This window comes from Balaenoptera ricei, chromosome 7 (genome assembly GCF_028023285.1).
Source record: "Balaenoptera ricei isolate mBalRic1 chromosome 7, mBalRic1.hap2, whole genome shotgun sequence".
Classification (NCBI taxonomy): Eukaryota; Metazoa; Chordata; class Mammalia; order Artiodactyla; family Balaenopteridae; genus Balaenoptera; species Balaenoptera ricei.
In genome coordinates this window covers 62827804-62851965 of record NC_082645.1, presented here as the reverse complement: position 1 = coordinate 62851965, position 24162 = coordinate 62827804, and the positions used below count along the sequence as shown (strand labels likewise).

At 44.7% G+C, this 24162-nt stretch overlaps 1 protein-coding gene and 1 long non-coding RNA gene across 3 annotated transcripts in view; one reads left to right on the top strand and one right to left on the bottom strand.

Annotated features, from left to right (window-relative positions):
- The window catches only part of LOC132369028 (uncharacterized), a 130221-nt gene extending 130018 nt beyond the window's left edge, over positions 1-203 (bottom strand). For both annotated transcript variants that reach the window (XR_009504218.1, XR_009504219.1), the window contains exon 1: positions 132-203. This is a non-coding gene — a long non-coding RNA (uncharacterized LOC132369028). The remainder of the gene's footprint in view (positions 1-131) is intronic.
- A 13101-nt stretch (positions 204-13304) lies between these two features.
- WIPF1 (WAS/WASL interacting protein family member 1) overlaps positions 13305-24162 on the top strand; it is a 119332-nt gene continuing 108474 nt past the window's right edge. Inside the window, exon 1 of the mRNA XM_059928126.1 lies at positions 13305-13460. The gene's annotated coding sequence lies outside the window, so the exon portion shown is untranslated. The remainder of the gene's footprint in view (positions 13461-24162) is intronic.

Below are 24162 nucleotides of genomic sequence, written 5' to 3'. Positions count from 1 at the left end.
AATCTGAAAAAGAACAGATATACATGTATGTATAACTGAATCATTTTGCTGTACACCAGAAACTAACACAATATTGTAAATCAACTATACTTCAATAAAAAACAAAAACAGACAAAAAAAACTGTTCTCACGTTCACTGTGCAAGATTCTTCTCCAAGCAATGAGATCCCCACTGCCAATTTAACTGAAGTAGGTGAAAAGCTCTCCACTCACTTCAGAGAAGCCCACTGGAGTTTCGGGTTCATACCTTAAAAGGACACACTTCTTGTGGTGACACCAGAGTCACTGAGAAGAACTGTGAAAACAAGGTGTTAGAGACAACGATGAGATGGGATGACATACTGGCCTTTCCTTCAATCCTAACAGCGCAGGTTGGCAGGCCCAGAACAGACAGAGACGGGGATGAGTCTCCCGTCTGGTCATCATGTTTATACCTTCAGGATTCTTCTATTCTTTATCCACACAGTACACCTAGCACATACACTCATTATGTGGAGGCAAAACGCTAGACGCTCCCCAAACTTGCCGCTGAGCCCCACCCTCACGGGCTTAGGGGCAAGGGGGGAATCCAGGTGAGTCGCCTGGGGAGGGGTCAGGCTGGTTTACTCACCTGGCCCAGCCTGCCCTCTCTCTCTCCTTTGCCTGGAAGGGTTTGGGTCCTGTCGTCCCTGGTACCCAGGGAGTTCCTGCACCCGTTGGTTGGGCAGCAAGAGGCACAGCGCTCCAGTGGGTCAGGGACACGCTTGAGCCTGCAGCGTGGACTCCAATCAGTACGTGTCCATCGATAAAACCGAGCGCGAGCCTCGGCCCGGCCTTTGCTGCACATCTCCCTCAACGCTCCAGCATCCCCGAGAGCTAGGCACAGTCACCGGCCCAATTTTAACAGAGGGAACACTGAGACTTGGAACAGACAGGTGGCTGTCCAGGTCACACAGGCAGACCTTTCTCCAGGTTGGGGAGCCAGGACGTGAACCCGACCGTCTGGTTCCTGCTGAATCATGGCCCCAGGCGCAAGGCTCTTGCGGTTGGGGGCAGGGCTGGAAAACCGAGCAGCAAAGGCTCCTGGGCAGGGGCGGGGGTGGGGTGGGGCTGGCGAGCAGAGCAGCAAATCCTGAAGGGCGCTTAGCACGTGCAGACGCCACCCTAGATACTTGGCACAGATTACGTCATTTAACCACCACCTCGGCCCTGTGAGCCAGGGTTTTGTAGATGACAAAAGAAGCACGGGGAGATTAAGGAACCTGCCCAAAGTGACCTAGAGAGTTACGTGGTAGATATGTCAGTGCTTCTACGTTCTTGCTTCCTGAACTTTAACTTGAATATGAATCACTTGGGGACCTTGTTAAACTCACTAGGGCTGGTGCTGTGGCCCCAAACTCTGCATTGCTAACAAGCTCCCCCCCACCCCATGCTGCTGCTGCTGACGCACGGGTCAGTTTTACGCTGTCTCGCCTTTTGGTAGCTCAGCTGCCTTTTTATCATCAATTAAACTTGTCCAAATGGCTCAGGGTGTTAGCAATAACTTCAGCTAATTTTTATTGAGTGCTTACTCTATATCAGGCCCTGTATTAAGAGCTTTCTGTGGATTATCTCATTGATCAAAGGAAGTAGTGTCCCATTTGACACATGAGGAAACCGAGGTGCACAGTTTAAAGAACTTGCCCAAGGTCACAAAGCCAGTGAGTGGCAGTGCTGGCCCCATTTGTTCTTGCAGCGCACCTGGGAAGCAGGGAAAGAGGAGTATTGCTAGCTCATTCTATATATGGAGAGATTGTTCAATATCTTAAAGCAGGGCCTGGGATCCATCTGGTTCTCATAATACAAAATCCAATGCCTTTTCCCTCTCCCCCTCCCTAACCATGAACAAACAATTCCAGTAAGAGATTTCTTCCTTCAGACAGATCTGAAGGAGTCCTAAACCAAACCATTATCATCCCCCTGGGACTTGAACGAACTTTCCTTGCTCAGCTGTCTCCATTTTCTTAAAAAAATCCATTATGCTGGTTAGAATCCCTGGAGGCCTGCAGCATCTCGGGGAAGTAATCAAAAGCCTCCAGAACTCCTGGAAAGTCCCTTCTCTTGCAGACAAGGGTGCATTTTCCCAGAGTTACTTATTACCAGGTTTAATTGGCAGCACTGGTGCCAGGTAAGTCAGGCCCAAGACCTGATGTAAACTTTCAGTGACTTTATGCAAAAATCCACAGGACGTGGTTGTTTTCCCTCCAGCCCCTCAGTCCTCAGCTCCTCTCCCCTCTGCTTTCAGGTACTGTGCCCCTCCCTCCCTTCTTTATTACACTCTCTTCTCCAACTTGCTTTCCAGAAAGGAGACTGGTGACTCCTTTCTAAACTGCATTCTAAACTGATGACTGATAATGTTTAAACAATTGTATCGGGACTTCCCTGGTGGCACAGTGGTTATGAATCCGCCTGCCAATGCAGGGGACACGGGTTCGATCCCTGGTCTGGGAAGATCCCACATGCCTTGGAGCAACTAAGCCCATGCACCACAACTACTGAGCGTGCGCTCTAGAGCCTGCGAGCCACAACTACTGAGCCCATGTGCTGCAGCTACTGAAGCCTGCGTGCCTAGAGCCCGTGCTCCGCAACAAGAGAAGCCACCGCAATGAGAAGCCCATGCACCGCAATGAAGAGTAGCCCCCGCTCACCGCAACTAGAGAAAGCCCACACGCAGCAACGAAGACCCAACGCAGCCAAAGAATAAATTTTAAAAAAAAAATTGTATCAATTATTCCAAGTGCTGGGAATGGGAATGGAGGACTCAGAGATTCAAACGATTCCTGCACTTGGGAAGTTTACAGTTTAGTAAGGGTAACAGATACAGATACAGTAGGAAGAGATAACTTTTCAGATGTAGACATCTCAAGGGCACTATGGGAGCCCAGAGACCTTATCAAAGGAGATGCTATCACAGGTGAATTCTGAAGACTGGGCCAGAGGCAGCCAGTGGAAAGGCATTCCAAGCAGAAGGAACAGCATGAGCCAAAGCACAGAGGCATGAAACAGCTCAGATGTGTGGGAGCAATGCCATACTTTGAGGCATAAAACGTAAAGCAAGGAGTGGCCAAGGACAAGACTGGAAAGTAAAATAGAAGGAACGTCAAGGGGCTTGGACTTGCTTCTGTAGGCACTGGTTCTCAAATTGCGCCTCAGGGTTCATTTTGGAAGCCAAGCATGGACAGACGTCTGAGCTCCCACCCTGCAGCTCCCCTGCCCTTCCACCAGGGCAGCTCGGCCTTGGCTGGCTTTATATGTTTGGTGTTGTGCATAAAGAAAGAGTTCTGCTGTCAGAAGACGTGTGCAACCACTGCTGTACCTGACGGGGCACCGTCTCAGAGGAACTCGGGGCTTCAGGGATTGGGGAGAGGCTGAATTTGGGGTTTCCTCTAGTTGGCAGATGGCCAAGGAGCTCTTTCTCTCTACAGGCCAGGAAGTGGCCGTTTCATTTCCTAATTCGATTCTGTGATGAGTAAGGAAGTGGGAGCTGCTTCCTTCTTCCCAGCTGAAGGGAAAGCCGAGCTGGCTAGCCCAGCCTGCCCCACTGACCCCTCAGCCCTCACTGGCTCCAGCAGCCACACTGGCCGCATCAGCCCCTCCAAGTCCAATCTCTCGAGTCCAGCCCGCAGGGGCTGATCACTCCAGTGACTCTTGATACCAAGTTATGACTACGGGTTTGACAGGCCCCACCGTGCTGCCAGAACTGGACTTGCCGATGGAATCTATCCATTTGAAAGTTTTGCTGGGCCTCCCCATGACCACCGTGACTGACCTCATTGATGAATAGCCCACGTAAGCCAGTCTTATCTTCCCCTCCTGCCAGAGGACCTGGCTCTTCCAGCGCTCCACACCAGCCTCCCTGGCCTGCCTGTCACTTGGTCAAGTCATGAAATTCTGGTTCTTTGATGTTCTCCACATAAACCAAGCCCCTCAGCCCCTAATCCTGACTGCTGCTCTGCGGGACACCCCCCCTGCAGGCTGCCTGGCTGGTACCACCGCGGCCCCAGGAAGGCAGCTTCGGTAGTTCATCCTCCAGCACCACCTTCCAAGAGTGCTTACCAAGCCACCGCCAGACACTCACTGAGCCAGGTGAAGCTGACCTTCTCCGTGGGAAAGCGTTAGTCCAGAGACCAACAAACATTTTGAATGTGCATAGTATCAACAAAAATGTTTGAGGGTGCAACTCCCCGCCATAGACTGATGATGACTTACAGATTATAATCAGGTGTTACTGTGATACTCCATTGTGTACATTATTAAACATACACAAAAGTATAAATTAAAGTGAATGAGTTAGAGGTAAACAGTATTTTTAAGTGTTTTATTTATTAATGGTACAAAATTTTTGCTCTCACTTTAAAAATGCAACAAAAATATTCTTTCTAAGAGGACTATAATTGAATATGTTTCATTTTTTAAAAATTAATAGACTATTTTGAGGGGTAGTTTTAGATTTACAGAAAAATTGAGCAGAAAATACAAAGAGTTCCCATATACCCACTCAGAACCCTCCTCTCCCCAGTTTCCCAGATTAATAACAGCTCATATTAGTGTGGTACATATGTTATAAAACAATGAGCCAATATATATATTTTTTAACTTTTTTAAAAAATTAATTAATTTATTTATTTATGGCTGTGTTGTGTCTTCGTTTCTGTGCGAGGGCTTTCTCTAGTTGTGGCGAGTGGGGACTACTCCTCATCGCGGTGCGCGGGCCTCTCACTATCGCGGCCTCTCTTGTTGCGGAGCACAGGCTCCAGATGCACAGGCTCAGTAATTGTAGCTCTCGGGCCCAGTTGCTCCGCGGCATGTGGGATCTTCCCAGACCAGGGTTTGAACTCGTGTCCCCTGCATTGACATGCGGATTCTTAACCACTGCGCCACCAGGGAAGCCCTAATTGTTTTTTTTTTAACATCTTTATTGGAGTATAATTGCTTTACAATGGTGTGTTAGTTTCTGCTTTATAACAAAGTGAATCAGTTATACATATACATATGTTCCCATATCTCTTCCCTCTTGCATCTCCCTCCCTCCTACCCTCCCTATCCCACCCCTCTAGGTGGTCACAAAGCACCGAGCTGATCTCCCTGTGCTATGCGGCTGCTTCCCACTAGCTACCTATTTTACATTTGGTAGTGTATATATGTCCATGACACTCTCTCACCCTGTCACATCTCACCCCACCCCCTCCCCATATCCTCAAGTCCATTCTCTAGTAGGTCTGTGTCTTTATTCCCGTCTTGCCACTAGGTTCTTCATGGCTTTTTTTTTCCCTTAGATTCCGTATATATGTGTTAGCATACTGTATTTGTTTTTCTCTTTCTGACTTACTTCACTCTGTATGACAGACTCTAACTCCATCCACCTCACTACAATGAGCCAATATTGATATATATTATTATTAACTAAAGTCTGTAGTTGGCATTAGAGTTCACTCTTTGTGTTGTACATTTTATGGGCTTTGATGAATGCATAACGACACGACCCACCGTGACAGTATCATACAGAGTCATTTCATTGCCCTAAAAGTTCCCTGTGCTCCGCCTATTCATCCCTCTTCCCTGCCCCCAGCCCCTGGCAACCATAGATCTTCTTAGTGCTCCATTATTTTTTACAACCTCGGTTTAACCCTTTGTGATAAGATTGGATTTGGAGGTCCCATTCCAAGTACACTACTTGCTTTTGAACCATGCGGTTGGCGTAGCAGAAGCGGCCTCCCAGCGGTTACCTGCTGCCGACGAGGGAGAGCAGAACTGGGTGCACTTAGGAAATCACGGTAATTTTTTCAGTCCCGCTCACCTGTTATGTAAAGGTCTCTATTGAAATCAGCTGGTAAATTCCTCCGTTCCCTGCAGTCAATAATTTATTCTTGAACGGTTATTAGAATCTGATGCATTTTACAAGTTTAACAAAGGGCTCAGCTGTCTGCCTCTCTTCTAAAATACGTTGATAGGAAGATTTTTAAGCAGATCTAAAATTCTTCTCCAAGTTTTCAAAGTAAATAGATATAAGGGTTTTTATAGATAATATACTTGATTTTTTTAAAAAACAACACCATAGGATGATAGAAATACTTCTAAATACCTCTTTTCAAAAATACTTTCTAGAGTACAAATTTCTTTTCAAAGGCTGTTTCTCTCACATCATTAAAATGTCACTTTACATTAAAGGGATAGATTAAGAGAACTTATTTTTTTCTAAACTATTAAATAGGTAGCACACTGCTAACTACCATTTATCATCACAGAAAAGAAGAGCAAATTTAGAACACTTGCCTTTTTTGAAAAAAAAGGAGTACACACACTTGAAGTTTTAAAAAGTTTTAGGTTTAGTAACATCTTTAAGTACTTTCACACAGATAATGTCTTCTCAAATTACAGATTTTCAGTCAACCCCATCTCATAAATTCTACTGTTTAATTTTATTATCACTATTTTGATATGTTTTATATTTTTACGTATATTTAACTTTTGTAATTTCTAAAACCTACTGCAGAAGGTTGAGTTCATCACTTGCCTGGGTCCGTGACACATTATCATTCTTCAAAATACCCTTGGGATATTTTAGCAAGTGCCCTCCTCACCTTTTAAAGGGTTGTCTTCCAGATCAATCATATTTTAACAGCATCTTCATAAAGTGTTTTTTTTAAGTGAATATCAATTTGCCACAATAAATAAAGTAAACAAATTCAGCCTTCCCTGCCCCCTTCCGGCATCCTCCACTTCTGCAGGTGTATAGCATGGAATAACCATCCCAGCACGGCTACACTTCCACAGGGATTCCCTGTGAATGCTGAGACTGGGAAGAAAAAGGCCCACTCTGAGTCCTGGGGGTCACCCCACTTCCTGGTTATGCTATTAAGGGTCCACTTCTCCCTGGTCCTCCAGTTGTGCCGCCTCATCTCACTGAAGTTAGGCACCTGGATCCTTGTTACAGGAGGAGGACATTTGGAAAACCTTGTGCCTTTGGAAGCCCCTAAGGTCTTCGCAGGTACCTGCCCTGGCACCTGACCAATGAAGCAAGGCTTAATCATCCATCAGAGTCACCAGAACAAACGCCTTTCATGTCATTAAGTCCATTCCCTACATAAATAAAACCTACAGCCGGGCTTCCCTGGTGGCGCAGTGGTTGAGAATCTGCCTGCCAATGCAGGGGACACGGGTTCGAGCCCTGGTCTGGGAAGATCCCACATGCCGCGGAGCAACTGGGCCCGTGAGCCACAACTACTGAGCCTGTGCGTCTAGAGCCTGTGCTCCGCAACAAGAGAGGCCACGATAGTGAGAGGCCCGCGCACTGCGATGAAGAGTGGCCCCCGCTTGCCGCAACTAGAGGAAGCCCTCGCACAGAAACGAAGACCCAAAACAGCCAAAAAATAAATAAATAAATAAATAATAATTAAAAAGGTGCTAATAATTTAAAAAAAAAAAAAAAACCTACAGCCCACATGATCTTCCTGAGACACTTACTCGGGACCTGCCTGCCAGTTATGAGTTTCAATCCTTGTACCTTCCTCACTGCTCCTGTAGGCGCACCAGAAACCAGCAATTGGATCAAACTCCTCTGGACTTGTGCTCCCTGCCACCACCCTTTCCTGCCCCCTATGCCGGACACTGAGGATTAACTGCCTTTCAGTTCCTCTTTTATGTGAAGGGACATGATGTCAGGTCCCCGGGAAACATCGGTTAGTGAACAGCTGTGCCTGCCCGTGCTGGCCATTTTCCATTCCTCCCTCCTGCCCTGGGGGGCTGACCTGTGCGGACAGCATGGCGGGTTTCCTTGTCCTCTGGCTCCTGGCTGGGTTCACGTGGTGGTGACACTGGGAGGAGAGAAGCCAGGGTACTTATGCCTCCAGTCTCACCCCAGGGTCACCGCGGTTTGATACCATTCTTCATCCGAAGGTCACAACTCCTGCCAGCAGCCCCCTCCCAGAGCTGAAGCTACCCTCTCACATTCTGTCCCCTTCAGGCCTGGGGGCAGTAATGGCAGCGTCCCTTGTTCCTTTTCCTAAACACCTTTGTAAACAATTCCTTGATTAAGCTTTCCTATATTACCTCATTTGAGAAGATTTCTGTTTCCTGATGGAAACTGCCTGCTCTACTGTCCAAACAGCAGCTGTGGTGTAAATGCCATTCTTTTGTTCTTGATGTGATGCTGGGTCAAATAGGAAAATGGGTGTGAGTAATGAACAAGGATGATGATGGTAACAGCAAGAATAATGAACTTTTCTCAAGTGCTTTGCTGAGAATCAGACACCATGTGTATTCTTTCACACGCATTCACTCATTTGAACCTCGCAACACTTTCATGAGAGTGGTAGGCAGCCTCTAATGACTCCAATGACCCCTGACTGCTAATATTCACACCCTTGTACTACACCTTCACCCCAAGTGTAGGCTGGATTTAGTGACTTGCTTCTAATGGCTAGAATATGGCAGAGCAATGAGATGTCCCTTTCAAGATTACAAAAAGACTGTGGTTTCCATCTTGGGTGCTGCCCGTTGCTCACTTATTCTGAGGGAAAACAGTTGCCATGATGTGGGCTGACCTATGGAGACACCCATGTGGTAACGAACTAATGTCTTTAGCCAACAGCCAGTGAGTGAACTTGAAAGTGAATCCTCCTCCAATCAAGTCTTGAGATGATGGCATCCTTGCAAGAGACCCTAACCCAAAACACCCAGCTAAGCTGCACCCAGATTTCTAACCTATAGAAATTATGAGATAATAAGTGTGTGTTGTTTTAAGTCATTAAGTTTTGAGGTAATTTGTTACACGGCAACTGATAACTAATACAAAGGGATGCCATTTTTATCCTCTCTTTAGAGATACAGAAACTAATGCTTAGCCACCTGCTCCAGCTCATGCAATTAGGAAATCAAAGAGTCAAGACAAAAAACCTGACAGAGAGTCCGTGCGCTTAACCATTACACTTATGGCCTCCTGATGAAACAGTTTATGAAGGGAATTTAATTGTTTATAAGAATTAGCTATTTCCATTCTTCAATGTTGTCATTCAAAGTATAAATTAGTATCACGTTTTGGATAGCAATTTGGCAGGATCTATCAAAAGGTGCAAACTCTTCCACTCTGCACCTCCACTTCTAGGATACTAATTTACAGAAGGACACAGGTGTGTCAGCATTTACGAGCATGAATCTTTATTGCGTATTTCTAAAATGCAAATAACTGGAAGCAACATAAATGTCTGCTAATAGGGGATTTGGTTGGATTATGATTCACCATACAGTGAAAGACTACATAGCTATTAAAAAGAATGAAGTAGATTTATATTTAGGGAAATGGAAAGATAAACCTATGTATCTACAGTAGGTAGGATTCTAGGATGGCCCCAAGATTTCTACTCCCTGGTACACACATATTTTCTCCAAGTTGTTCAATCAAGCACTAATATAGAAGCTGCTGTAAAGGGATTTTGTAGATGTACTTAAGGCCCTAAATTAGTTGAGTCTAAGATAGGGAGATTGTGCTCAATGGACCTAATGTAATCAGCTGAGCTTTTAAAAAGGATTGAGCTTTTCCTGGTAAAAGACACTGAAAGCGTGAGAGGGATTCAATGTGAGGGAATTCTCCATTGCTGGCTTTGAAGATGGAGGAAGCTAGAATGCAGGTGGCCTCTAGGAGCTGAGAGCAGCCACTTGGTGACAGCCAGTAAGTAAATGGGTACCCTAGTCCTATTACCATAAGGAACTTACTTCTGCTAATAATGATTTGAATGAGCTTGGAGGTGGATTTTTCCCAAAGCCTGCAGAGAAGTACTCAGCCCTGGCTGAAACCTTGATTTCAGCCTGTGATGCCTTGAACAGAGAACCCAGTCATGCCATGTCCAGACTTCTAACCTACAGAACCATGAAATAATAAATGGATGTTGTTTTAAGCTGCTAAATTTATGGAAGTTTGTTATATAGTAACAGAAAAACAATGCAATAGATTATTTAGTGGGAAAAGAAAGGCAAATTACAGAAGAAAATGTATAGTATGGCCCCATTTATTTGGCTTTTCATAAATATTTGTTGATTTTTTTTTTTAAAATAAGGATATATAGGAAAAAATATGGAGAAGAATATATATCCTACTATTACAGTGGTTATCTCTGGAGAATGGGATCGCAGGAGTCTTTAGCCTTCTATACCTATGCTTATGGAATACCTGAATTATTTAGAATGAGAATATATTTTTAATAAGGAAAGAAGATGATTAATTTGCTATCTTTGACTAAGGTTTAAATTCATCACATTCAGTTCTTACTGTCTTAAGTTTTTTTGGAATAAGGTATGGTACTAAGTACACCCTGATTCTCTGCAGCATCCCTTGACCTAGCCTGGTGCTCTTGTTCCACATAACATTCTATGTTCTCCTGCATTAAGTCAGAAGAGAGAACCCAAATCACTTGTCAGTATAGAGCCTTTAACCAGATATACCTGAACCCCAATAAGTCTGTTCAAAGATCAATAGGTTTTCTTCTTTTGCTACTTGGCACCAAGGAATCTGGATGCTAGTCAATTCAGGTCATTCGCACCAGCAGAAGGTCAGAGGTGGAACAAACACAAGAAGTAGGGTCAAGGGACAGTATGCATAGTAGTTAGAGTCAGGGTGTTGCTGTCAAAATAATCTGGATTCTGATGTTCACAAGTTGAGTGATCTTGGGCAGGTTGCCTAAGTTCTTTAAGTCACAGTTTCCTCATCTGTAAAATGGTGACAAATATCTAATCAGTTAATTTGCCTTGAGAATTAAATGAGATACTATATGTAAAAGGACCTAGCTTAATGCTTGGTATATTCATTCACCCAGTGGTCATGAGTACTAGAAATGTGCCAGGTGTTGGGAGTACTGTGGTGAACCAGTTGCCTTCACATGTCCCTCCCCCAAAAGGGGACTACTGTCTTGGGGGAGGGGTGAGGAGACAGGCATTTAAAAAGTAATTGCAATAAACAAATAATTGTTATAAGAGGGGAAGTTCTAAAACACCACAGGCCTAGTTTAGAGGTTAGGGTGAGTCCCAAAATAGTAGCTCTGATACTCTCCGCAGCATATGGGAACTTCCCCGATCCGGGCTCGAACCCGTGTCCCCTGAATTGGCAGGCGGATTCTTAACCACTGTGCCACCAGGGAAGTCTTCTAATTTCATTCTTCATTTCATATCTTTTTTTTCCCCCTTCAGCCAAGCTTTGTGGCTTGTGGGATCTTAGTTCCCCGACCAGGGATGGAACCCTAGCCCTCGGCAGTGAAAGCACAGAGTCCTAACCACTGGACCATCAGGGAATTCCCTCAGTATCTTAATTTTAAGGTATAATTTAACATCACCCAAGGGAAGAAGGTATCTGTTGTAGAATTTTAGGTTTTGATCTTTTTAAGACGAAAATTTAACTTTTTCAACTTGAAATTATTTGAAACTTACAACTAAGTTGTGAAAATAGTAAAAAGTGTTTCCACGTACCCTTCACTCAGCTTTCCTAAATATTAACATCTAACATAACCATAGCCCACTCACTGAAACTAGAAAATTACCACTGATAAAATACTATTCAGGTTTTGACCTTATTGAGAGACTCTCCTCTCTGAGGAGAGAGAGCCAGGGCACTCTGGACAACTGATCACTGACTTTATGGGTGACTTAAAACAGTAGACAATTCAGAATACCATTTATTTTTGGCTTCCAATGATGAAATAATGGTAATGGACATATATTTTATCTTCCTAATTTTCTTTTTTTGTGTACAAATGCAAAATTTATATGGATTCTTGAAAGACACACACTCGAGAGTTCTTATCCCAACCAATATTTAATCAATTCCTTAAAAGTTGCCAGGAGCTCTACTGGGCTTTGGGGAATTAAAGATAAGTAAAAATTCCTGTTCCACTTGTGTGCCGCTACTCTGCTCATCTTTAGAGGGATTATCACACTTAATCCTTACAACAATCCTAAGAGGTAAGAGCTATTGTTATCCCTATTTGACTGAAGCAGAAGTTGAGGCTTAGAGGGCTGATAGGAGCCAGCTCCTGGACTTAACTTCCATGATACACAGTGGTAAGTGCTACTGACTTTTTTTTTCAAGTCTGGAATAATATACTGATATATGAAATCAATGGTCTTCATTTTATATAAAACATAGCAAGCATATGCATATCACTATAGAAATGGTTGAAAAAGAAAAGCTTCGAATGATGAAATACATAATGAACCTTTAAAAGATGGGTACACTTAGGGACAAATTTTGTCACTGGGAAGTTTATCCATGTTACCAACCTCTTTCCCAGAAGAATTACTGTATCTGTTAAGAGCATGTCAAGGTACAAGTGTGCACATGGGAACTGGCATAGGAGCAGACAGCCTAAAGTCAAGGATGAAACACCTTCTCAGCCTAGGACATCAATTCTGAAGTGCCTATGTTCCCACCTTTTCTGCTTTTATTTAAGGGGATACACAGCCTTGATATTTTAACAGTATGATTAAATGGTTATTATATCGATCGTAACTTGTTCTTTTCAAATGCACACGTTCTAACATCTCTGTCGTATTAGTGAGTATTAACTTTTCTTTGGAGCCTGGAAATGGCGGCTCTCAGAGCCGGTCAGTAACAGCTCCAGCAACAGAGTAGAGCCTCAGCTTTCTCCAAATGTTTGCTGTTGATGCCACCGTATTTGAGGATGTGGGTGGCTGATGACAAATCCATCCCCACTAGGAGCAAAACCATTCAATCCCAGCCGATTCTTCGTGCTGGCGGTAGGGGGAGGGGGAGGGGCGGGCATCTTGACACGAGAGGAGTAGCACTACTGTCCCCACACAGTGTTCAGGAAGACAGATGTGGATGGACCCTGGGCCTCTGTGGGCGCCACTCCATTTTAAAATTCATTTTTAAGATGAATTTCTATTTAAGGTGTCTCAAAGCAGGCCCCTTCTTTTGAGAACAGAGGAGAAGGCGATGAGAAAAGGTCTTCCCTCGGGGTTGGGGGGTAACCCCGGCAGCGGGAAGCTGGAGAGCTTGCAGTCCTTGGGGGAAAGTGCCCTCGGCTGGACACCCCTTCCAGTTCCCGCTCCTCTGCAAACACAGGGGAGGGAGACGGAGCGACACACGAGCCCCAGACTCCTAACCGCCCCACTACTGCCACACTCCTCCAGGGTCCCGAGGCCGCGGGGCGCAGAACCTCGGCACCAGGCAGCGCGGGCGCGGCGCGCAGACAGGAGGGCGAAAGGCCGACGGCTGCCTCGCGGCGCGTCCACATGTGGCAGGGCCGCCGGGGGGTGGGGACGGGGAGCCGAGGGGGAGGGTTTACATCCCAGCGAAGTTCCCGGATGGTCGCAGCCTCCCGGCGCTGAGCACTTTTCCTGCCCGGCTGCTCAGCCCTACGGACTGGGGAGAAGTCTCCCAGAAAAAAATGCCCGGTGCCCCGCGAGGCCCTGGAGCCCCACGGAGCCGCTGCGCGGTAAGGGACGCGCCGCCGCCGCCACCGAGGGCGCGACCGGGTTCCGGGGACTCAGGGCAACGCCCGTGGAGACCCTCGCAGCCGCCGGGGACCCCGGGGAGGGGCTGGGCGGCGCGGCTCGGCGCCGGGTGGGCGCGGGCGGGGGCCGCGGGGACGTCGGGGCTGCGTCCGCTGCGGGCGGGGGCGCGGGCGCGCGGTCTCCTGGGGGGCTCGACTCGGGCCCGGCGGCTCGCGCGTCCTGCCGGCTGGCCGGTGGGCGGGGGAAGAAGGGGCCGCGGACCGATGGGCTCCGGACGCGGGCGCCTCTGGGGCTGGGCGCGCTGCTTGGCTCCGCCGAGCCTGGGGCCGCCCGGGGGGCTCGGCCCCGCTCGCGCTGTGGGTACCCGCGGCAGGGGCTTCGCGGGGATGCGCTGGGGCGCGTCTTCCCCCTTGCTCCCCATCCCCAGCGCCGGCGGATGGGGACTTTCGGGCATCTCCGGGGCCAGTTCCTGCTCTGGAGCCGCTTCGCTTTCTTCGCTGGGGAATCGTACCCATCCCGCAGCTCGGCTTCCCAAACTCGCCTCCCGCCGGGTGCCCCAGGCTGCTGCTCGCGCAGTGGTTGGTGTAGACGCGCGCGTTCGATGTGTGCAGTGACCTTAGAGGACTTCTAGTCCCCGTCAGCGCTTTTCTCCCGGGGCCTCTCCCGAACTTTCCGGGCAGCTTCACTTCAGTCTCATTCCCTCTACATTTTCTTTTTAAAAAAGAACAGTTAAAGTTGCAAGGGTAAGAGAAACCAGCTGACCCAGTCAGGGGGACCCAAATCTTCAACTCGTGGTTAGACTTTGAACTCTTTGAGATTAACAAAGGGTGCGTCTGCGAGGGGCCCAGCCGGGCCAGGTCCTCTGGTCCTGCTCAATCCCGGAGGAATACATATTCCTTCCTGGGCCACGGGCTCCTGACTTCATCTCAGTTCTCTGGGAAGCCTCTCAGGTTGTCAGCAGTGACTGGATGGACTTGGTCCCTTTTTCTGAAAATTGCGTGTCACTCTTGTCCCCTGCATGGTCACTGGACCCCACCCCCAATCGCTGGCCGTGGGTAGTCCCAGGCTTTAGGCGGTGCAGCCGCGGAGCCCCTGGACAGAGTCCCGCCCTAGGTGGGTTTTCTTTTGCCAGTTTCCCAAGGCAATTCCAAAACAATACTGCAGCTTCATTTTGAGTCATTGGCATATTTTTTTCCTCCTCAAAAAAATGCCTTTTTCTCTAGTGGATAAAATAACTCCGAAGGATTTTCTTTTTTTTTTTTTTTTTTATTCCTTTATTTATTTATTTATTTATTTTTGGCTGTGTTGGGTCTTCGTTTCTGTGCGAGGGCTTTCTCCAGTTGCGGCAAGCGGGGGCCACTCTTCATCATGGTGCGCTGGCCTCTTACTATCACGGCCTTTCTTGTTGCGGAGCACAGGCTCCAGACGCGCAGGATCAGTAGCTGTGGCTCACGGGCCTAGTTGCTCCGCGGCACGTGGGATCTTCCCAGACCAGGGCTCGAACCCATGTCTCCTGCATTGGCAGGCAGATTCTCAACCACTGCGCCACCAGGGAAGCCCACTCCGAAGGATTTTCCTTTTCAGTTTGTATAAAATACCTTTTGACTTCCGGAGGTGAGAGATCCTGCATAGGCCATCAGTATTTGCATCTTAATCCCTCTTTACAGGGCTTACAACTCTGCCTTCACTCTTGCTGTGTATCTTTACCTGCCTGACATCCCTACGAGGTTGAGTTTCTCAGGGACCAAATCTGCAGCCATCTGTAGGAGCCCATTACCTGTTGAGTGGAATTGTGCAGACTAGACTCTGCAGATGTTATTAAAACATTTTAATATCATATTCTTCCTTGGGACCTACCCAACCTCTGCCATAATTTTGGCTCCCTAGGCAGCACATAAACTCTTAGGTTTGTGTGATGTAGAGCAGAGAGATTTGTAAGCAAGTTAAAATCAGGTTCTGGTACGTTTAGAGACAATGAGATTACTTCCAGGTGGAGAGATTCATGCCTTCTTTCATTTGTTTGTTCATTTCAGCAATTAAGTGTCTACTGTGTGTTCAACCACTTTCTGGCCCCTTAGGCATATCATGCATATTGTGTACCTTGAGCCTCACTTATCTCATCCAAGAAATGGGGTTGATAACCTTTGCTCTTCCTCCATCTCATCGCGTGAGGATCAGGTGGGATAATGGCGTGTGAAACAGCAAAAAGCAGCACAGCACAAGGCATTGGAGGGCCACACAGACCCAAGAGCAATAAAGGGCTAAAGTGGTGGGACGGGGCAGTGAGGAGAAGGTGGGATGCCTTTACTTTTTAAATGCACTGTCTTAGTTGCTCTGGCCAGGGATGAGCCCGCTTTTGTGGGAAGTATTTGTTACTGGGTCTGTGTCACCGTCTTAGATATTTCAGGGTGTTCCTCACTACGGTTTTAATTTTAGGAACATACATGGCTTTTACAGTGCACATCAGGAGAACAGAATTAAAGAAAAGTGCCTTTTGCTGTTGTTGCTGTAACCCCTTCACTTTTAAGCATCTGTTATTTGGGATTGTGTCTCCCAGAGCCGTCATCTTCCGGAAGCCTGCCCTCCCGTGAGGTCTACCAAATTCCTAATGATTTTCATACAGAGGTTTCTCTGCCACTGTGACCCAGCAATCCACAATTATGTTGCAGTGCTGGACGGTTTGGTAGGCCTTGTGAATAGCCAGGACCCACGTATGTGAATCGGCTCACAATTGAAATCAAGCAACATGCTCATTTGGCATTGAGGGTCCCTTTTAGGGGTCACTGTTGTGCCCTGTGCCAGGGTAGAAAGGGAGACCTAGCTCAGAAGGAGATGGGGTTTGGTCCCTGAATGCTACCTTCTGGTAGAGATGAGACATGGTTTTGAACAGCAGGAATGCAGGGTAGAATGTGGTAAATAAGATGAAAAAAGGTACAGATCAAATACAGGGAATTTAGAGGAGAGTGAAATTACTTCCAGCTGGAGGGAGTCAGTCTTCCCTCATTTGTCTATCTAACACATATTTACTAAGTGTCTTCCATGTGCCAGGCATGGGAAGATTCATAGGCACATGTCCATTGTGTTCCATCTTCCCTGCTCCAATTGAGGAACAGTTCAGTTTCCTCCTCCCTGGGAGAAATGAGTACTTCCTTACGGGCCTCATTGCCCAGCCCAACATTTATCAATTGTTCTCACCTTGTAGGGATTACGGTCAGGTTAAAATAATTAACTCTGTGCCTTTTATACTTTGAAGTAATAAAAACTCTGAGGCTCACCATATTCCCCAGAATACCTTCAATTAGTTGAGTAATGCTATCTACCTAACACGCTTTAACCAGTATTGAAGTATGCTGGTCCTTAGTCATGGGTGTGACTTAAAAAGGCTTGATTCTGTAAGGCTGGGGTGAGGCCCAGGAATCTATTTTTGAAAGCCCCCCCAGGTGGTACTGACGTACTACCACCTGCAGAGTCCCTAAAGGTAAAACCATGAGCCAGGAGGTCAGGCAGATCTTCCATTCCCAGCTCTGTCTTTCACATGTTCTGCGACTTCTGTTTCTTTATCTTTAAAATCAGAGTACTGTAACCACCTGTACCTACGGGGTTGTTCTGAGGGTCGGATGAAATCATGGATGTGAATCACTTGGCAGATTATCCAGGACAGTGCTGCCGCTAGGTATTTGTGGGCTATTTTTTTTTTTTTTCTTCAGCTAAGACAGCAAAAGAGATGATTTATTGTACACATGTTACATTCAGCCACAGCTGAGAACAGAACTAGTCCAGAATGTCACAAGTCCAGGGCAAAGGACTGAAAGGGACCGTTTTGATACCAGCAAGATGGGTCTCTCGGAGGCGGTCGAGGCGGTCAGAATGGCCATAAATGTTCCAGATCCATTGAGACAAGTTCTAGACAGTTGGCATGCAGTCCGACGACTTGTACCAGCGTGCCTGGCCTCTGGCTTCCCTTGTTTCTGCTCCCGTGGCTTCCATGGGTGTACGAGTTTACTTGGACCTCTGCCCCATCTTTCTTCTTTTGCGCTTCAGCCTGCGCCTTTGCTTCTTCCTCCACCACCACCTCCTCTGCTTCTCCCCAAACTATCCTTCCTCTCCCAACAGCTCTTGGGCACCCTTGAGAACCCCGTGATCCGGAACGATGGCGGCCTTCCCTTGCCACGTCTCCTCCCACAATCTCCAGTTCTTACAGCCTCAGCTCACTGTCAGGGACTGCTTACCTTCGCTCTCATGGCGCAGAGGTTTCTCGGAAGATGGCGCCAAGGCCGAGGCTGTGGGTCATCGTTATTATCAGTGTTAATTTGCACAAAACACTGTGTAGGTATTCTTCTTTCCATATGGAAATAAAAAAAGAGCCTAAACATAGGAACTGCTTTGTATATAAATTAGCACGTAATAATCCCTCGGCTGTCTGTAGTTTATTGAGCATTTCACACTGATCACCTCATGTATTCTCTTAACAGCTGAGGAGGAGGGACATCACAGAGGAGAACGTCAGTATGGGGGGTGAGGGGAGGGCTACCAGCCTGTGGTATCTGCTTAGCCAGTCAAGCTACTCTATTGAGACGACCAGGGCAGATAAAGGGCCAGGGGAAGAAAGATGTGCTACTTTCCTGTCCCTTTGGCACCAGGAAGTGCTGGGGTAACATGTTGTGGTAGTCACACGGTGGCCCTCATCCGTGGGGGGTGAGCGGGGGGACTGCCTGTCCCCGGCCAAGCTGCTTTGGTCGCAGGTGTCGCGCCCACGCCCACCGGATGGGAGCAGCATTGCTCTCGTGTTCCCTGGCGGCCAGGAGTCGAGAAGCGTTGACGGATGCCTGGGGAGCGTGCTCAGCATTGCAGCCTTCAGGTCAGGCGTCCATACTTGGTGAGAAGTCAAAAATAATTGACTTTGCTAATACTCAATAAAAGAAGAACGTAGCTAAAATAAACAGGCAAAACAATCACCTACAGTTTTCATTAGTTTAGAAGCTTCAGAAACATGGTTCACATTGTAAAACCATGTTGCTGTGATGTTATACAAGTAGTCATCCCTTGGTATCTGAGGGGCATTGGCCCAGGACCCCCTGTGGATACCAAACTCTGCAGATGTGGAGGGCTGACTATAACATTTTAGCATACTAGGGATATATTGTTTCTCTTCTAATAAGCCATCTTTCCATTGTAACTCAGTATCTTCCTTTTAATTTCCTTTTATTGCTTAGTTATATTAATTTAAGTGAATCAGATTTTCAAAGCTCTCTGTGATCTGGCCCAAGCTTTACAAAATCTCTCCTTCCGTTCCTTCCTTCCTTCCTGCCTTCCTTCCTTCCTCCCTTCCTTCCTTCCTCCCTCCCTCCCTCTCTTCCTCCCTCTTTCCTTTCCTTTCTTTCTTTAACATTACCACTTACTATGTGTCATTTAATTGAATCATTTAATAGTCACACAGCCCCGTGAGGTAGATTCTATACATGTATGTGGAGCCTGAGACTGAGAGAAGTTCGGTAACTTGCCAAAGGTCACACAGCTAGTGACAGAACTAGTATTCAAGCCTGGGGCAGTCTGATTCCAAACTCTGCACTTTTAACCCTTAACTTCACCTTCTGCTGTATTATACGCCACTTTTCATGCTGTGGACTCCAGCCAAAGATTCTTTTCCATTCCCATCTTTATGCCTCTGCTTTGCCATTTCTCCACTTGACACTGCCCTTCTCCTCACTTGTATGTTGAATCCTATAGATTCTTCGTATTGGCCACAAGTACTTGTTGAGAAGAAAAATAGCAGACTTTGTTAATACTCAATAAGAGAAGAATACAGCTAAAATAAACAGGAGACACAATCACCTACAAATTTTGTTAGTTCAGTGGATTCGATGAACATGGTTCACATTGTAAAAACATACTTCTTAAGAAAAGTTGAAACGCCATCTTCTTCTGGAGCCGACTCCTCCCTCTTCTTAGTAAATTCTCGTTGCTGTCTGTTTGGGCCTCACCTGTGGCTCGGAATCCACTCTATTCCGTATTGGAGTCACTTGCATGTGTTTTTTTCTCCCTCATTAGATTGTAAACTCTTTGAAGGAAATAACTTAATTTTTTTTTTTTTACATTCTCTCAGAAACAGTAGGTTCTTGTGTAGTAGGTTCTCAATTAATGTTTGTTGAATGGCAGTTTATTTCCACCACTCTGGTTGTAAGGTTTGAGGTGAGTGAATTTTTTACGAAGGCAAAGTAGATTTTGATGTTGGCTTCTGAAGATGCTGGGAAACAAGTTTCATCCTAAGAGTGATTTCATCCTTCACCATGATTGATATGTATAATACATTACTTTTCATCACATACATAATTATCTTTAAATGCTGTTTATCTTTATTTCTTCCAAATTGAAAAATAACAATGATCCTAATAATAAAGGAATGGGATTTTGTGTTCTTGTGGGGAATGTGGAAATTATTATTGTAGAACCTAAGAAGTAACATTTCCTGATCTAATACCTGTATGTGGTTCACTTCCACATTAGTGAGTGTTCAGGCTCTCCCACCCACGGATTTTCCATCTTTTTCTTTGAGCTAAGAGGTGATGTACAACTTGAGAAAGGAGTTTAAGCAAAATTGAAGGACACTAGCCTCTCCCCAGACTGCCACAGACTCCTTTGTACTTGGAGGATAAATAGTCCTCTTAGGTAAGAGGTGTCTGCAGGAGGAAGGAAATGGTGAATAAAATGGAAAATTGAGGGCCAAATAGTTTCCTTGGCCAGAGGAGTCAATTACGATTTAAAATACATATGTTCCATATTTCTTACATAGGCAATACACATCTATATATGTTTATATATATATATATATATATATATATATATATATATATACACATTTACATTATTTAAATATATTTTTTCTCTCATAGGCAATACTTGGTTACTTTACTGAATATGTAATGTGTACACCTTACCTCATTGTAACAGCTAAACACAGTTTGATTACATTCCTCCTATTCTCCCTCCTCCACCCCACATGTTTGAGACTGGGTTATTTGCATTTTGCTTGCCTGATAGTTTTAGCATTTCTTGGATATATTGCTACTATGTTCTTAATAGTTGCATGGCATTCTGCTGTCGGGGTGGATATATTTTCCTGTTCAATGACTGTCTTCTCATCTGTTCGCTCTTGCTAATGATGCCCAGACAACTAGTCCATTGAGTCAAGTCAGACAACCAACCAATTCAGTGACAGCATCAATATAATCATTTAGTTGGCTTACACAGACCAAATGGGCAGTTGGTTGAATTTCTTGCTTTTCAACCACTTGTGTGTCACCCAGCCCGTTTCTGAAACTTTCCAAGCATTTTTCTATAGGCGTATGCAGGAGATTAGGTCTGTTGACTGAAGAATTTAGGCCTGGGAGGGACCAAGAAAGAAATCTGGCCACATCTTTGATGCAATTTTGAAGTGTTGAACATGTTATCAAATAGTATTTCAGGAAACTCTGAGACTATTTTCTGCCCTAGGCAGGATAGATTTTGAAAGCAGAGAACCTTTAGACCTTGGAGAAGATCTTGAGAAAACATGTACCCTAGCTATTTTTTTAAAAAAATGTAAACAGTGGGATCAGTGTCTTCACCACAATAGACTTGTGTTATGGGGATGGATATTTAAATAGTGGAGACAGATCAGCCAGAGATAGAAGGGGAAGAAATGGGTGTTCTTGAGCAGGCTCATGTAATGTAAGGAGCACATGTATGTGCTGCGGGAGGGACTTTCAGGAAGGACCAGGGTGATGGACTGAGACAAAAGGGTGGGGGCAGAGAGAATAAAACAAGACGAAACCAGTTATCTTTCCCAGGCCCCAGAAGGCAGGCTGGGGGACACTAAGACAAGTTTTCAGATGGTACTGAAATTTCTAATTCAATTTTTGAGGGCCTAGAAAAAGGCAAAGTAGTTGAAGTCTTTTTAAAAATCTTTAAAAGGTAGTAATTTACTTTAGCAGTGCCTATTCTTATCTATTAGAGCTAGAATTTGATTGCCGCGCATGGTTTAAAATTTAACCCAAAGCATCAGTTTAAATAATCCCAGGTTTTGTGAGTAAAATTCCACATTATTCTTTTCCCTAGAGTTTTAGCACTGTTTAAAAAAAAAGCCTCACATGTTGTTTGAGACAAAATAAAAAATTAGATCATTGTTAAAATTGGGGATTACTTTACGTGATACTTTACAAAGATGTTGGAGCTAGAACCTTATTAATTAAACATTGTAAACCTTCCCCCCCTTAATCTTCTCCCTTTGATGAGAAACTGGCAGAAGAAAAAGAGAAAACAATTCTCAGTTGGTTAAAGGACTGTGCATGGGGTATTATGGTATTACTTTAACCATAACATTCCTTTCTGTATAGAATTTTTGCATACATCATCTTTACTTTGCTGTGATGAAACATGTCCCTTTTGTCAACCACCAAACCAGGTGCTCAGTCTTTGTAATTCAGTCTTTGCTGAAAATGTGACTCTTATCACTTAAAAAAAAATTACAGTTTTTACCTTGTTGAGATTACAAAAGTATTTTGTGCTTGATATAAATAAAACAAAAGAGAAAGACGTATACAAAGAAAAAGTTAATTTTTCTCCTATGTCCCTCAAATCTAACCACTCGAGGTAATCAATACTACCAGTTTGGGGTGTGCCCTTCTTTTCTCTTTGCTTATAAAACTATATACAAATATATAAGCACATATATAGTTTTTCTATTAAAAATAGAAACCTTATACACATTAGGCTACATGATTTTTAATTGCGGCATAATTGACACAAAACATTGTATACAATGTTTAAGGTATACAAGAGTTGATTTGATACACTCATATATTGTAATATATTACCACCATAGGTTGGCTAACCTCCAACATGTCACATAATTATCATTTCTTTTTAGTGATGAAAACAGTTAAGATCTAGTCTCTTAGCAACTTTCAAGTATTTAAAACAGTATTGTTAACTATAATCACAATACTGTACATTAGATCCCTAGAACTTATTCATCTTCTAACTGCAAGTTTGTACCCTTTGACCAACATCTTCCCAATTCTCCTACCTCCCCCCACCCTACCCCGGCCCTGGTAACCACCATTCTAATCTCTGTTTCTACAAGTTCGGCTTTTTTAGATTCTACATTTAAATGAGATCATACAGTTTTTGTCTTTTTCTGACTTATTTCACTTAGCATAATACCTTCAAGATCCATCCATGTTGTCAGAAATGGAAGGATTTCCTTCTTTTTCTTGGCTGAATAATATTTGTGTGTGTGAGATATTTTCTGTATCCATTCATCCATTGATGAACACTTAGGTTGTTTCCTTATCTTGGCTATTGTAAATAATGCTACCATAAACATGGGGGTGAAGGTATCTTTTTTGATATCCACAAGATTTATTTTTTATTTATTTTATTTATTTACTTTTGGCTGCATTGGGTCTTCATTGCTGCACGTGGGCTTTCTGTAGTGTGGTGAGCGGGGGCTACTCTTCGTTGCGGTGCGTGGGCTTCTCATTGCAGTGGCTTCTCTTGTTGCGGAGCATGGGCTCTAGGCACGCGGGCTTCAGTAGTTGCAAGCAAGCGGGCTCAGTAGTTGTGGCACCTGGGACCTAGAGTGTGTGGGCTTCAGTAGTTGCGGCACATGGGCTCTAGGACGCATGGACTTCAGTAGATGTGGCATGCAGGCTCAGAGGTTGTGGCCCGCGGGCGGTAGAGCGCAGGCTCAGTAGTTGTGGCTCACGGGCTTAATTGCTCCGCTCCATGTGGGATCTTCCCGGACCAGGGATTGAACCCATGTCCCCTACATTGGCAGGCGGATTTTTAACCACTGCGCTACCAGGGAAGTCCCAAGATTTTTTTAAAATTTTTTTTTTAATATAACAAAACATTATAGCCATTCTCTCCAAATTAAAAACTCATTTATATTATAGCTGATTGATATTCTGTAATTTAACCATTCATATTATTTCAAGTTTTGTGCTACTACAGTTCTTCTCCGAATATCCGTGTGTTCAGAACATACTAACATACAGAAGCTTTGATTTCTGTCACAGTCCCTAAAGTGGTATTACTTTCTAAAAGTTGTAGTAATTCATAGTCCTACTAAAACTATTTGAAAATATCTGTTTCCCCACATCCTTGCCAGTGTAATTCATTTTAGAAGTATAAACTTTCTAATCTCTTTCTCCTGTTTTGTTTCAAGTGATTTCTTTAGGGAGCACTTGTTACTCTCTTTACCTTTTTTTTTTTTTTAATTCCATTCATTTGAATTATTCATGCCCTGTCTTTTCCTTAATTTTCTAATGTGCATATGGTTTGTCTTCTAGACCTGGAGAAGAGAAACTTGAGCCTAAGCTCACTGAGCTTAATTGTTCTGTATTGAAATGAAACAAAACACTTGATATCTACATATAACAAAGTAAATACAGACCTTTTGATTCCAATCTTCTCTTTCTGAAATATATTATGTAAGAAATTGTCTCAGGAAATATAAATGTCTCACCAGGAAAAGTGGAAACTTATAAAACGCAAAGATGGGAAACTTTAAAGGAGTTTTAAGCTTGCACAGCTAACTGGGTTTCCCTCTTGAATCTTAAAGTCTGAAGACAAACATTCTTTGAGAGCATTAGTTATAAGTTATGCTGAATTACATCAAGAGGAAAAAGTGAATCATAGCAG